The sequence below is a fragment of the Peromyscus leucopus genome, chromosome 5 (assembly GCF_004664715.2).
Source record: "Peromyscus leucopus breed LL Stock chromosome 5, UCI_PerLeu_2.1, whole genome shotgun sequence".
In the NCBI taxonomy this organism is placed as follows: domain Eukaryota; kingdom Metazoa; phylum Chordata; class Mammalia; order Rodentia; family Cricetidae; genus Peromyscus; species Peromyscus leucopus.
The window spans coordinates 4,382,115-4,396,958 of record NC_051067.1 but is presented as its reverse complement, the minus strand read 5'-3'; the positions used below and the strand labels follow the sequence as shown (position 1 = coordinate 4,396,958).

Genomic DNA, 14,844 nt, shown 5'->3' with positions numbered 1-14,844 from the left:
TAACTAACTCTATCAGACAAGATAACTATAGCTTAGAAGAAACAAGGGGTTCATGCAGGAGATCTAAAGCAGAGCCACTCAATCCACATCTAGCTGAGACTCCCCTATGCTTTCTTCTGATATGTCTCCTCAGCAGGATCCCCGAGTCCATCTTTGGCCACAGCCAAGGATACCCACAGGCTGTCGTGTGGCACAGCAAAAGAGCAGAAGCCTCTGGTGGACACTAACTGAGTACTTCCTGTGTGCAGGCACCAACCTGGGTTCTGGGAACACGGAGATGAGTTAGCAAAAGCCATTGCTTCAGGTTTTAGTTGAGGATGCTGCCTGAGGTACATAAGAGATAAGATAAACCCTGGGACTGGGTGGCCACAGGATCCAAGAGACTCATATTTTAAATGAGAACTGGAAATGCTGACCCTGTAAGCACAAAGAAAGATGTGGGTAAAAATTAGGACGGTGGTGGAGAAGAAAGCCTGAGGCTCTCATCCCCTAAACTCAGCAATATTTCACAAAGACCTTTTGTGAAAACCCAGAAACTTAATTAAAAAAATCCTCCAAGACTGATAAAAAGGAAATAATAAAAGAAATAGTGAGTTTTTCTCTGTCAACAATTATTTTTTAAATTAAATGGATTGAATTCTCCAGTGTAAAAGTCTAACTGTGGACTAGGTTAAAGACAAATTATTATTATTATTATTATTATTATTTGTTTTGTTTTGTTTTGTTTTTCTGAGACAGGGTTTCTCTGTGTAATTTTGCTGCCTGTCCTGGATCTCACTCTGTAGACCAGGCTGGCCTCAAACTCACAGAGATCTGCCTGGCTCTGCCTCCCGAGTGCTGGGATTAAAGGCGTGCGCCACCACCACTCAGCTAAAGACAAATTCTTTAAAGATACAAGCATTTGCTGCCAATCCTCACTTGACACTTAAGAACCAGAAACTGATGAAGAAGAGTGGAGTACTTACAGTGGACAAAACAGACTTCAGGTCAAACCATCACAACAAATAAGGGACATAAGATAAAAGAATCAATCTAGCAGGAAGATATAACAATTAAAACATAAATGCACCCAACATCGGAGCACACAAACACATAAAGCAAATGATGGCAGAGCTGAGCGGAGACTTCAGGGCCTCACTTTCAGTAATGGGTGAAACATCAGGTCTACAGTGTTGCCGCTACAGTGAAGGGCAGGAGGCTTGCCCTGCACGTGCTGGGAAGATGGGCTAGTCCACTGGCAGCAGCAGAACACAATTCTTCTCCAGCTCTCACGGACTGTCTCCTTGATACATTAAGTATTAAATCACAAAACAAATCTTCACAAGCTAAGACTGGAATACGACCAAGCACATCCCCAGGCACAGTGCAGAAAACAAACAAAAATCAGAAGGAAAATGGGAAGACATACAAATATGTGAAAATTAAACAAAATGCCATTAGAGAGCCACGTACCAGAGAGGAATCAAGAAGGAGGTTAGAAAGCACCCCTCAACAAATGAAAACAGAACACAGGAAACCAAAACTCATGGGAGCCAGCACAAACAGCACTGGGAAGGACCCTGGCTGCAATAAATGCCCACATCCAAGAAGAAAGATCTCAAATAAACAATCTAATTTTACATCTGAAGGAACTGAAGAATGAGGGAAAAGCTAAGTCTGGTGTTAGCAGAAAGCAGGAAATAAGGATGAGGTCAAAGACAAACAAAATAGAAAACAGACTGTGAAAAAGATTGATGAAGGCAAGAGTTGGTTTTTTTTTTTTTTTTTTTTTTTTTTTTTGAAAAAACAAAATTGGCAAGCACTTGGCTAAACTAATTAGGAAAAAAAAAAAAAGACAGAAATAAATAAGCCAGCAGTGAAAAAGTTGACATCACACTAACACCACGGGAATCAGGAGGATCGCTAGACGGCATCGCACAAACAAATCCACAAAACAACAGGAATGGCCGGTTCTTGTTCCCAGGAGCAAGCCTTGAAGGGATGACCTGCACAGAACTGTACGTAGATGAGCACTGAATCAGGATTCAGAACCTGGGCTGACAAAGCCCAGACCAGGCTGCCTACCTTTGAATTCTACCAGACATTTAACCCTTTCTGAGCAGCTGAGGAAGAGGGGCATTTCCGGGCCAATTCTCTGAGGCCTGCAGTAGCCTGGTACCAAAGTGCAAGGAAAGAAAACAGCTGACCAGCATTCCTAATGAATGCAATTTGAAAATCCCCAACAAAACACTAACACATGAAATCTAACAGCACTTTAAAAAGATCCTTCACAGGGCCAGTGAGACGGCTCAGTGGATAAAGACATTGGCTGCTAAGCCTGACGGCCCGAGTTCAATCCTGATGACCCACATGGTGTGAGGAGAGGACCAGCTCCTGTAACTCATCCCCTGACCCCTACATGTGCACCATAGCTCATACGTATGTGCACAGGACACACGCAAACACGACAAATAAATAGATAAATAAATGCAATTTTAAAACTTTTTTAATGTTAATAAAAAGATCATATACCATAATCAGGTGGACTTTTTTCTTCTGAGGTGCAAGGATGATCCAATATATAAAAATTAATTAATATAGTATACCACTAATAGAAAAATAATTAAAAATTCATATAGTCATCATAATTGATACAGAAAAAGCATTTGAGATCATTTAACATTCTTTCATAATTAAAATAAGACTCCCAAAATACTAGGAACAAAAGTTAAAAAAACAAACAAACACACAACTCAGCACTGTAAAGGCCATATATGAAAGGCCACAGATATCACACCCAGTGTGCAAACCAAGGCACTGAAACTATGGTGAGGGCAAGACAAGGATGCCCAGTGGCCCTGGTTCTACTGAGCCCAGTGCTGGAGCCACAGCACAGCCACTTAGCAAAGGACTGTGAAGACGGCTTCCAGGAGAGAGGGAAAAGGTAAGAGCTGCTCCTACACATGGAGCTAACAGCCCGCCAGCTCCTCACAGCAACAGGAAGGTGAGACTGACAGAGTTGTGGCTCCAGCAAGGGGACTCCATCCCTCACATTCGAGAGGTTAGTAGCCGTGGTCACAACATTCTCTCAGAACCATTCTCCCTACCCTGAGGGTGGCTGTCTTCTGTGTCTCCATCTGGCTGTCCCTCTGGTCATGTCTGATTGGAAGATACTCTAAAGAGCTCGCTTTAGCTTAATTACCAAGGTCCCTACACTCTGGACCACTCCATGCGTGGGCCTCACAGGAAGGCTCAAGAGGACATTACAGATGCTCACGGCAGGACACCACTAGCAAGTGCAGTGTAAGAACCTTAGGTAGTGGTGGTGTGTGAATGGCGTACCACCAGACACTCAAGTCAACATGCCCACATTAGGTGTGGAGAGACGGCTCAGCAGTTAAGAACACAGGCTGCTCTTGCATAGGACCTGGGTCGCATTCTCAGTACCTACATGGAGACTCAACTATCTATACCTCTGGTTCCAAGGGATCCAGTGTCCTCTTCTGGCTTCCATGATCACTGCACACAAGTAGTACAAGTATACCATACATGCAAGCAAAAAAATATACACATAAAATTAAGATAAATCTTTCCTTTAAAAGTCCTCATTAGGACCAAGCTCAGAGAATCCTATTGAAGAGAGGGAGGAAGGATTGTACAAGCCAGGGGGGGTCAAAGTCATCACAATAAAACCCATAGAAACAACTAACCTGGGCTCACAGGAGTTCACAGACTCTGGACTGACAGATAGGGAACCTGCACAGGACCAACATAGGCCCTCTACATATGTGTGACAGTTGTGTAGCTTAGTCTACTTGCAGGACTCCTAACAGTAGGAACAGGTATAAGTGGACGTTTCCTGTTCTGAATGCCCAGTCCCAAATAACTGACTCAGACGCTGAATATGAATTATAAATGCTTGGCCAGTAGTTCAGACTTATTACTAACTAGCTCTTACATTTACGTTAACCCATATCCCTTATTTATGCTCTGCCACATGACAGCACCTTTATTAGCATGGCACATTCATCTCCTGCTCCCTCTGCATCTGACTGCAACTCCTGACTCTGCCCTTCTTCCCATCATCCTTAGTTTGGTCATCCCACTTATACTTCCTGCCTGGCTACTGCCAGTGTTTTATTAAACCAATTTGAGTGATAAATCTTTACAGTGTATAAGAAGATTATTCCACAGCAAGCAGGGATGGTCCCTAATGCTTTGGCTGGCTTCTGGGACCCTATTTCTCATACTGGATTGCCTTGCCCAGCCTAAATACAAAGTGGGGGAGCTTAGCCCTATCTCAACTTGATATGCCATGTTTTGTTGACACCCATGGGAGGCCTGCTCCTTTCTGAACAGAAACAGAGGAGGAGTGGATGGGGGGCAGAGGAGAGGTAGGGGGAGGGAATGGAAAGAGAAGATGGAGGAGAAACTACAGTTGGGGTATAAATAAATTAATAAATCTAATTAATAAAAAACTCCTCGCCGGGCGGTGGTGGCGCACACCTTTAATCCCAGCACTCGGGAGGCAGAGCCAGGCGGATCTCTGTGAGTTCGAGGCCAGCCTGGGCTACCAAGTGAGTTCCAGGAAAAGGCACAAAGCTACACAGAGAAACCCTGTCTCGAAAAACCAAAAAAAAAAAAAAAAAAAAAAAAAAATCCTCATTAGACTCACACTGTAACCATTTTCACAATTACATCATCAAGAATTTTTTTTATCAATTTTTTAATGTAGGATGTGTCTTCAGTGAAACAAAATGGAATGAAATTTCTAAGAAAAAAAACCAAACAGTAAATGGTAAAGCCAAAACTGACACCAATCTGACTTGATCATACAAGAACAGCTCTGGGGACAGACATGGAGACACCAACCAACCAAACTCACAGACTGAAGTCCTGGCTCTTGCACATGACTATTCCTAGGGACACAACCTTTGAAGAGATCATTTAAGTTACACAGGGGAACATGGGCCTCAAAAAGAGCTGTGCAGAAGGGTGAGAAGCCAGGGAGAGAAGCCCTGCCCTCAGACACTGGATCTGCTGGCATGCGGTTCTGGAGTTCCAGCCCCTAGAACCACAGATGGTACACTTCTGTCCTTTGAGCCACTTGGTGTGCAGCGCTGTTATCCAAGATAACGGACAGAAGCCACCTAAGATTGATTTGGGCTGTTTGAGTGCATCAGAACCGAGAAAACACAGCTAAGTTCACAGCAGTCGGTGGTGCTAACTCAGCTAGGCAGTGGAGTGCCCGACCCAAGTGGAGGCTGAGGTAAAGTTCCAAAGGCTAGAGACCGACTTCTGCCAGCAGGGCCCCACAGTAGAGCCGCCAGGCAGGGACATTTGCCCATAAACCACAACAACTTCAATATGACAGCGCTGGCAAGACGCCGCAGGAGGGAAATGGCAAAAGAGAGGAGATTAGTGAGGGGCAGAGAGAGGCAGCAGGAGAGGGTGGAGGAATAGCCGGTGCTCTTTATTCTTGATCCCCTTCGGGGAGGAGCTACCATAGATTGAGGGAACATAAGAGAGAGTACAGCTTTGGAGGACTGCCTTCATATCTCCAGGGGCTGCTGCGAATACTCTGGCACTCTGTACACACTGTCATCCCTCTAGGGATCCGCTGACCTCCTTTGAGGAAGGGTTTGCATTGCCAGCCCTTGCCTACTCATCATGGCATGCTTCCCTGGGAGGCATTCAAAGGAAACCATACTGGATTCCTGCAAAATCCTTGGATTCCATTTTTAGGAGGCTTTCTGGATTAGTCATAGGGTTGGGGGTTTGCATGTTTATCCTAACCATAGAATCCTAGTTTTTCTACCAAGGAAACTTCTAGCTCTGATTTCCAAGGGCCGGGGAGGTGAACTGATTTACAGACAACTCAGCTGTCTCCGTGGAAAATGGATTCCCCAAAGCAGGGATCAGTGTTCCCTGGAGTGCCACCAATAGCCCCTGTGTCTGGCTGTTTTCTGTGGGCAGAAGCACGTCACATGGAGGGGGTTGCCGTGCTGCAGAGTGGAGGCACCTGTATGGTGACTGGTGCCCAGATCTGGTGCCATTGATCACCAGCGAGAGAAGAGAGCTTCTACAGCACACAGAGACAGAGCCTCCTACCACAGCTGAGGAAACCATGTTCTGGAAGATGAGATGAACTCCCAGCCTCCTGGGAGCACTGGTGCGGTGGCTGGGGGCAGGCTCCCTTTACCTTCAGTTGGAGACTCCGAGACACGGTACGGGGAGGTCGAGCGGGACATCAGTCCCTTGTCTGTTTCCACTGGACTCTGAGAACTCCAGGCGGCCGCCTCCTTTCCAGATCCCTGACGTCAGAGGGTTGAAGCACAGGGCAGGCAGCGGGACCCGCCTGTACCTCGTTTGCCACTGGTTCTCCAAAACATGGTGTCACTGAAAGAGTGTGTGAAACAGGATGCCAATACACAGTCTTCCTAGAGGAAAGAGTGCTTACAGACAGAAGGGGCATGGAGAGGCCATTGGTGTGTGGACTAGCTAGCCTTTTATTACACGGAGGAGGCAAGCTTACAGTTCAAATGCTTTAAGGTCTTTGTTTTTAAAGATTTATTTATAATTTATGTGTGTGGATGTTTTGCCTGCAGGCATATCTGTGCACCACATGCATGCCTGTAGAGGCCAGAAGAAAGCATCGAATCCCCTGGAACTGGAGTCACAGACAGTTGTCAGCTGTTATATGGGTGCTGGGAGTTGAACCTGAGACATCTGGAAGAGCACCCAGTGCTCTTAACCACTGAGCCATCTCTCCAGTCCCTGCTTTTGGAGTATGCAGAAAGTGTGGTAAGGGTAAATGTTGGACCAATGAATGTAGATCAACAAGGGACAGACAAGGTAATCCTTTGCCTCTGTCCTCGGGAAACTTCCAGAGGGGCCCCATGCAGGCCCCCACAGCAAATTCAGTTCAGATCTTTCCTGCGATTGTAAAGATATTTTCCATTTTTTAATGTGGGAAAATTTTTTCTCTTTTAACTAGTTTCTCCCTTTAAGATATCTGATATCTTAATTGACTTACCAAGTCTGCATAGAACAGAAGTCCGAGGGAATTTAAAAGTGGCTACCTAGAGTGGTTGCAGTCCGAGATGGGAATCCAGAGGTGGGGGGAGGAAGAGAGGGAGAGAGAGAGAGTACCTACTACCTACCAGGAGGAGAGAAAAAAGCTAAAAGCTAAAGTCCAGCCATTTGCTCCGGCCCGAGCCGCTTCAGGCCTGAGCCAGGGGTCTGTACACCCACAAGCAGTCTAACCGCTCATAGCTCTGGCCCCTTTAAGCTCCGGCCACGTGAGTTGGAGATCTGGCTGCAAGCAGCAGCTCCAGCTGCATGTAGCAGGTCCACTTGTAGCTCCGTCCAGGCCTGGGGGCCTGTAACCCCTGGCCTGTAAGGCCACCAAAGGTTTTTTAAAGAATTATTGCCCCAAGTTGGGTGCCAATTGTAGATGAATTTCTAAACAGTCTTATTAAATAAGAAACACAGAGCCAATTACAGTGGTGCAAGCCATAGAGATCAGAGCAATAGCCACCAACTAACCTTAGCTCACCACCTCGCCTTAGCTTCCCAAGAGAGCCTCTTCCTGTCTAACCTGCACCTTTATTGCCTTCCTGTTCTGCCTTCTCATTGGCTCTAAGCCCAGACACATTACTTCCTCATCACTGCCTATCTATACAGACCTCCAGGTCTCTATGGTTGGTACTGGGATTAAAGGTGTGTATCACCACGCTTGGTTGTGTCCTTGACCACACAGAGACCCTGCCTGCCATGTGATCGGATTAAGGGCATGTGCTACCACCGCCTGACTTCTGTTTATGGCTATGACTTCTGATCTCCAGGCAAACTTTACTTATTAACATACAAATAAAATATCACATTTCAGCACAAATATAATATCACCACAGTATGATATAAGTGAGCCCATGAATAAGCAATCCTTTCTTGAGTGGGAATTATGTGGCTAATAGTGCCAGGCCACATGAAGCCCTTGGGCTGATGGAAGAGACAGAAGGCAGAAGAAATGATGCGTAAGTGAGCAAAGTCCCTGCTGTCACTTATGAATCCCATGCTGTGGACTCTAGCTTGAAGGCCATCAAGGAGCTGAGCCAAGTAGCCCCCACTACACAGTTCATTCGGGTTCAGAGTTTGCAGAGCATACACCCTGACCTCCTTGGGCAGAGCAGCAGGCCTCCCATGCCCTGCAACTCTCTTGGTCCAGAAGTCAGGCAAGAGTTCAAAGGCTCAGCTCCACTGCATCGAGGGCCTTTCCAGGGCACTCCAGAGACTAGAGAGGCTCAGTGGCAGGAGGGCTAGGCTGGCAGGGAAGCCAGGTCTGCAATCTGAGCACCTCTTAGCTATCACTCCCAATGTGTGGCTTCACGTGATGTGGCAGACTCCAGACAAGTTTAGGGTGGCTACATTTCTCCCGTGGTACCTGTGTTCCCACTCAAGAGTATGAAGCTATATCCTCTTCCACCCTGACCTCAATGCACTGCAGTGATGATCCATGAGTCTGTAGTCACCTGACTCAAAGGGATGGGCCCCTTCTTCCCTCTCTCTGTGAAGGGAAGTGCTTCTGCCACAAGAGACAGTGCCACGGCCACCATTGTAAATTATACTCTACTCAACACCACAAAGCCAAACTAAACCACTGGCTTCTGGAACCACTGGCCATAGGTCAAACATGACCACCCTCTCTCCTGACTAGATGTAGTTCATCCTTCAAGGCCCACCACACACACCACCTCTTCCATGAAGCCCACATGCAGCGAACAGGGTGTGCTTCCTGTTCGGGCCTTCTGCCACATTCTAGAAGCTGTACTCAGGTACACGCTCACTCCTCTCCTGGCCCATCTGTGTCTGTCCTGACATGGATAGTCCTGGCCATCCAGGCGCATGCTCCCCACCTCCCTGAAGGTCCTGTGTCTGGGTTGGCCTGACTCATAGTATATTTGAATCCCATAAATTGGCCAGGCATGCACCCTGGAGAGCCTTTAATCAGGGTAATATGTACAAGGGATATGTCTACCAACAAAGTATGTCCCTAAAGTGTTTAGTGGCCTTTAATCACTTACCCAGTTGGCAGGCTGTAGAGAAAGCTGGATAAGCAACATCATCATTTACACTGTCCAGGCTCATATTTCCATAGCTCTAAAATAGATACTATGAAACCAGATTCTCAGTCTACTCTTGGCTGAACACACTCTGCGGTGGGGCCTCCAGGAGTCCTGACACCTCTCTTCCATCTAGCAGTGCAATCCTGTGCCAACTATAGCTGCCTGACCTTCTAGACCGATGTCATCAAACTACAACCCAGGAAACTGAATCTGGCCTACCCCTGTTTGAGCCCAGTATGACCAGAATACAAACACACTCACTCCATACCTGTTGTCTGTGGCTGCTTGCACACGGCAGCAGCAGAGTTGAGTCATATGCTATAGAGATCATCTGGCTACACAGCCTTAAATGTCAGTTATGTGACCTTCACAAAATTTCCCCCAAGTCTGCTGCAAATACACCAAGTGTGCACACAATTGCCCATCTAGAGATCCACAGCCAAGGAGATGTGTCAGCTGGCAAGTCCCACCTCCACAGGAGCTCAGAGGAGGGACAGGAAGGCTCCAGAGATCCCCTAAGAGGTCCCCATCATCGCTGTCACATATACATCAAGAGGACTGGAAGAGCTGGTATAGCTGGAGAGCTTCTCTCCAGCTCCCGCCAAGCCCCAACAGTCCCGCAGCCCACTTATAAAATAAACACACAGACTCTTTTATTATTTAAACTGTTTGGCCTAATGACTCAGGTTTCCTGCTATCTAGTTCCTATATCTCAAATTAACCCATTTCTATTAGTCTATAAGTTGCCGCATGGCTCCTGGCTTACTGGTACCTTACATCTCACTTGTCATGGCAGTGGCTGGCAGCATCTCTCTGCCTCCGCTTTCCACCTCCCTGCATTCTCCTCCTTCTTGTCCCTCCTACTCTATCCCTCCTGCCTGGCTACTGGCCAATCAGCGTTTTATTTATCAATCAATCATAGTAATATATATTTACAGCATACAGGACATCCCACAGCAAGCTGGAGAGATGGATCCACTGTGGCTCTTGTGGCTCCTGCAGAGGTCCCAGGTTTGAATCCCAGCACCTACATGTGGCCTACAACCATCTATAACTCCAGTTCCAGAGGATCTGACACGCTCTTCTGGCCTCCATGTACAGCAGGCATACATGAGCTGCACAGACATACATGCCAGCAAAACACTCATACACACACAAAAATAAAAGTAAATCTTTTCTTCTTAGTGAGAGAAAGAGACTGGGTTCCTCCTGGACCCTCTAGGCCACCCCAGCTTCTGCCTCAACCCTTTCCTGTTGAGATAATTGAGACCCAATGTTGGGGAATATTATTTTAAGGTGTGTTACTTTTGTTTATTTTGCATTTGTTTACCTTTGTGAAACTGTGATACTTTGCCTGTAAAACACCTGATGCTCTAATAAGGAACTAAATAGCCAATAGCAAAGCAGGAGAAAGGATAGGCGGGGCTGGCAAGCAGAGAAAATAAATGGGAGGAGAAATCTGGGAGGAAAAGGAAGAAGGAGGAGGATCCCAGGGGCTAGTCACCCAGCTACACAGCAAGTCCCAGAGTAAAAAAGAGAGGTATATAGGAATAGAGAAAGATAAAAGCCCAGAGGCAAAAGATAAATGGGGATAATTTTAAGTTAAGGAAAGCTGGCTAGAAACAAGCCAATCTAAGGCTGGGCATTTATAATTAAATATAAGCCTCTGTGTGTGATTTATTTGGGAGCTTGGTAGCAGGCCCTCAAAAGAGCAACACCAACCCCTTCTCTTGAATCAACCAAGAGCTAGGGTTGGAATAATATCCAAGGGAAACCCAGAGAGGTAAAAACAGGGTAAGACATGAGAGAGCTCAGATGGACTTGCTTACACAGAGGACTAGGTTGCTATTGGAAAGTAACTGTCACCCCAGCCAGCTCAACAAGGCCTGCCTTTGGGTCCACAGCCCACAGCCTCCCATCAGTCACATAGCAACAATCTTGGCTGGCCCAAATGCTGGGTCCCCACTCAGCATGATATTCAGGTACATCATACAACATCCTCTTTCTCTCAGATCCTACCTTACCAGATCAAGTTGGCATCCTTGTCCTATGATCTCTTGGGTGTGGTCCAGTGCATCCCTTCCCCATAATGAACTACCTGCCGGGTGACTCCTCAAAAGGAACATTTCTATATTCACCCATCTTCAGGGGAGAGAAGCAGACCTTCCCCTGAGCTCCAGAAATGCTTAGGTAGGTTTCTGTTCCAGGTGTCACACTTAGAGTCTTTTTCTTAAAGACAAATTTTGTAGACGCCAGACCATTGAAGAACTCTCAATAGGATGAGTTCCAAGAATCAATATGTTGCCTGATCACTTTGTAATGTCAAAAACATCATTTAAATTGTCTGTGTCTCTATTTTCTCAAAGTGGAATATAATTCTAACCTCACAAGTGCTAGGTATCATGACTGGCATGGGAAGAACAGGGTTTGAATAGATGAGGGAAACAGCACTCCCACCACCAATATGAGAGTCATCTCTCACGTGCCCCTTTTGGAACAGAGCTGGATTTCTCCCTGTTATCCTAATTCACTTCATTTACCCATTTTATACCATGTAAACACCTCTCATTTTAGTCCATTCTCAAGGCAGCAATGAGAAGAAAGAGACATTGCCGAGAGTTGGATGTGCACCTGGTTATGTTCTATTGAAATATAAAATTTTCAGGATAGTCCACATCAGTGCTTTCTTATCTCCATCCAAAATAAGTCCCATGTATTGAGCTGAATTTACATCTATCGATCAAATGCATATGTGCCTGATTTGCATAAGAAAATGGCTGAACAGGAAGATTTCAATGCCAGGGCGAGTCTGCCACAAGCACTTCCTTTAACCTGCAGACTCATTTGAGCTCTTAACCTTGGTTTTCCCAGCTACAGCAATAGGGAATTGGACTAGATTCTGTCTGTCTACTTTAGAAGATGTATAGTTTGAGAAAATGGTTAAGGATCCTACAATTTGGAACCAGTTTAATCACTGAAGAACAAAGCTTGCAGCTTCCTAGGAACCAGAATCCAACCTTTAGTTTGATTTATTTGTAATGCAATCCTCCCCATTGCTATTCCATTCCCTAGCTGCATCCAGACAACACTTCCTCTGGAGCTACAAGAACTGGGCATTTCTCTAATAAACTTAAACTCAAAAACTGGCACTTCTGGTCACATACCACCAAGTCAAATCTATGAAATAACACTAATAATCTATGAAGAAACCCAAAACAGGTGATGTCATCTTGAATCTAACCCTAACCCTCAGGCATCTCATTATGTAAGCCAATAAGTTCTCCCACCTCCCTTTACAGTGGTGTGCTTACAAAGAAAGCTGGTTGACTAGATCTAGACTGACTGGAGTCCAGCACCTGACATTCAAGAGGTACCTGCCAGTCAATACCATCTTGCTAGTCATATTCTACCCAGGGCTCATGGCCATACTCTACCCAGGGCTCATGGCCACACTCTACTCAGGCGTCATAGACACACTCTATCTAGGGCTCATGGCCATACTCTACCCAGGAATCATGGCCACACTCTACTCAGGCGTCACAGCCACACTTTATCTAGGGCTCATGGCCATACTCTACCCAGGGATCAAGTGAGTTTCTCTGGAGACAAAGGCTCTGTCTTCTTCCTTTTGAACTCACCTATGGCACAAACTACTCAGCACACAAAACTCTTTTCTTGAGCTGATAGAACATTTTGGATAACTGAGAATCAAGACAAATCTTTTTATTTGAGATGTTAAGTCTTTCCCTACACAAAGATCTGACTGGAGCTGCCTTGAACCTCCATCAACCAGCAAGTCAGCATTTATGATGTGGTCTATCCATCTACCCACCCAATGGAACATCATTCAACAAGAGAAGAATCACATGACATATGGGTGGACCTCTAAAATGTTTTGCTAAGCAAAACAGGAAAGTGTTCTGTGGTCCCATTTGTATCAATGTTCAGAAAAGGTAAATCTACTGGGACCGGGTAGAGCAATGGTCACTGGGGTGTAGGAAACAGGGACAGACTTAACAGTAAGTGTGTGTGAGACACAGAAGAGGGACAAAAATGGTCCAGTACTGACCATGTTTGTACAAGTTGTATATTTACTTTTCAAAAACTCATTGAGGGGCTGGAGAATCAAGCTAAGGAGTTAAGACACTGACTGCTCTTCCAGAGAACCTGGGTTCAATCCCCAGCACCTACATGATGGATTACAACCATCTCTAACTCTGGTTCCAAGGGATCTAATGCCCTCTTCTGGCTTCCATGTACACTGTACAAATGTGATACACATACATATATGCAGTCAAACATCTATTAACATAAAATAAAAAAGTAAATAAGTCTTTTGAAAAAAATCATTGGATTGTGTACTTGAAGTGGGTAAATTATATGCTGTGTAAAAATATAACTGAATAAAATACTTTGAATTCTCAAATTCACAGGCCTGGCCTATGGCTGCCCATCAATGGCAAGAGCACACACGAGGCACATGTGAAGCCCTCTATTCTACCCTAACACCAAAAATTTTAAATTACTTTAAAAAGTAGAAATCATAAAAAAATATATCCAAAATCCTTCTCAGATCATAGGAATGTACCCTTTATCTCTTAATTGCTGGAGGTTTTACATTTTAGATGCACAAGTTTCAGGTGTGGGCTGAGTCCATAAATCCTGCAAGACTGACCCGGAAGCTTTGGGGGTTTTTGATGGTGACATCTCCACTCTTAACCACCTGCGGGTACTCCCACTTGTGTGTGCCAGGTTTTTCTTGAGAGTGTTTCTCTTTCCAGAGCTTCCTGAAAGAGAAGACAGAGACTCAGAGCAGCATGACAACCTCAGCTAGCAATTCTGTCTGTCTGTAGCAATAGGAGGAGCCCTGTGTTTGCACGCTGTGTGGAATTCTGGGCGCGTGTGTGTCATTTGGGAAGCTCTGGTGGCCTACTGCCAACCACCTCCAAACAGAGCAGCTACTCAAGCCCAGGGCCAATGAGTCAAGTTTGTGTTTACAGAGGAAATGAATACTTAGAGCAGATCAAAGGTCCAATGTGATAATTAGAAACACGCCCTTCACTGTTCAGCTGCCAAGGATCCCTCCCTACAAGATGCAGGAAAGTCACCAGGCACTGGTTTAAACCAGCCCCACACTCCATCCCAAGGCATTGGATTGGCTTTTGTTTCTCTGTTGTGGAATCACACAAATGTTTCACTTCGCCCTATTTGTTCTTCTCAGTTTGCCGGCCTCTCCACATCCTTTCAGACACCCCCAGTGCCTTTTATCTGGTGTGGGTCTCCTACCCAGAGCTCTCACTGCCTGCTAATAGAACACTCTCTGTGCTCCCCTTTGCCCTTAGATCCCAGCGTGGGCCTGCCTACCCCACCACACAGCAGCTGTGTGTACGGTCACACAGCATCCTTCAGCATCCTCTTCGCTGCTGCCAACATACTCTAGTCCCTTAATTCATACCTACACTGGCCTCTTAATCCACAGAGCAAAGAGCAGCACCCTGCTTGACTGGTCCCTCCAGTTCTCACCAGTGCCTGCCCTGTCTCAAACCCCTTTTGTGTATGACTCTGTCCCTCACCTTAGAAAGCAGGAAAGGGACCACAGTGCAACATCACCTGACTTACGTGTATGAGATCCACAAATTCCACCAGCTCGGACCCACCTGCAAGGCACACATATCTCTGCACATTGGGTCCTGACTGATGAAACTTTTTCTATACTTCTCTAAAATCTCCATGGGCTAGA

General features: G+C 45.8%; 1 protein-coding gene across 2 annotated transcripts in view; it reads right to left on the bottom strand.

Moving 5' to 3' along the window:
* Window positions 1–263: 263 nt before the first annotated feature.
* Window positions 264–14,844, bottom strand: part of Agtpbp1 (ATP/GTP binding protein 1) — a 171,188-nt gene continuing 156,607 nt past the window's right edge. Inside the window, exons 28-29 of one of the 2 annotated variants that reach the window (XR_005091536.1) lie at window positions 13,780–13,891; window positions 264–417 (exon numbers count right to left, since the gene is read on the bottom strand). The gene's annotated coding sequence lies outside the window, so the exon portion shown is untranslated. Of the gene's footprint in view, window positions 418–13,457; window positions 13,892–14,844 lie in introns of those variants that run through there. The other variant, XR_003733793.2, reaches the window with a different exon arrangement.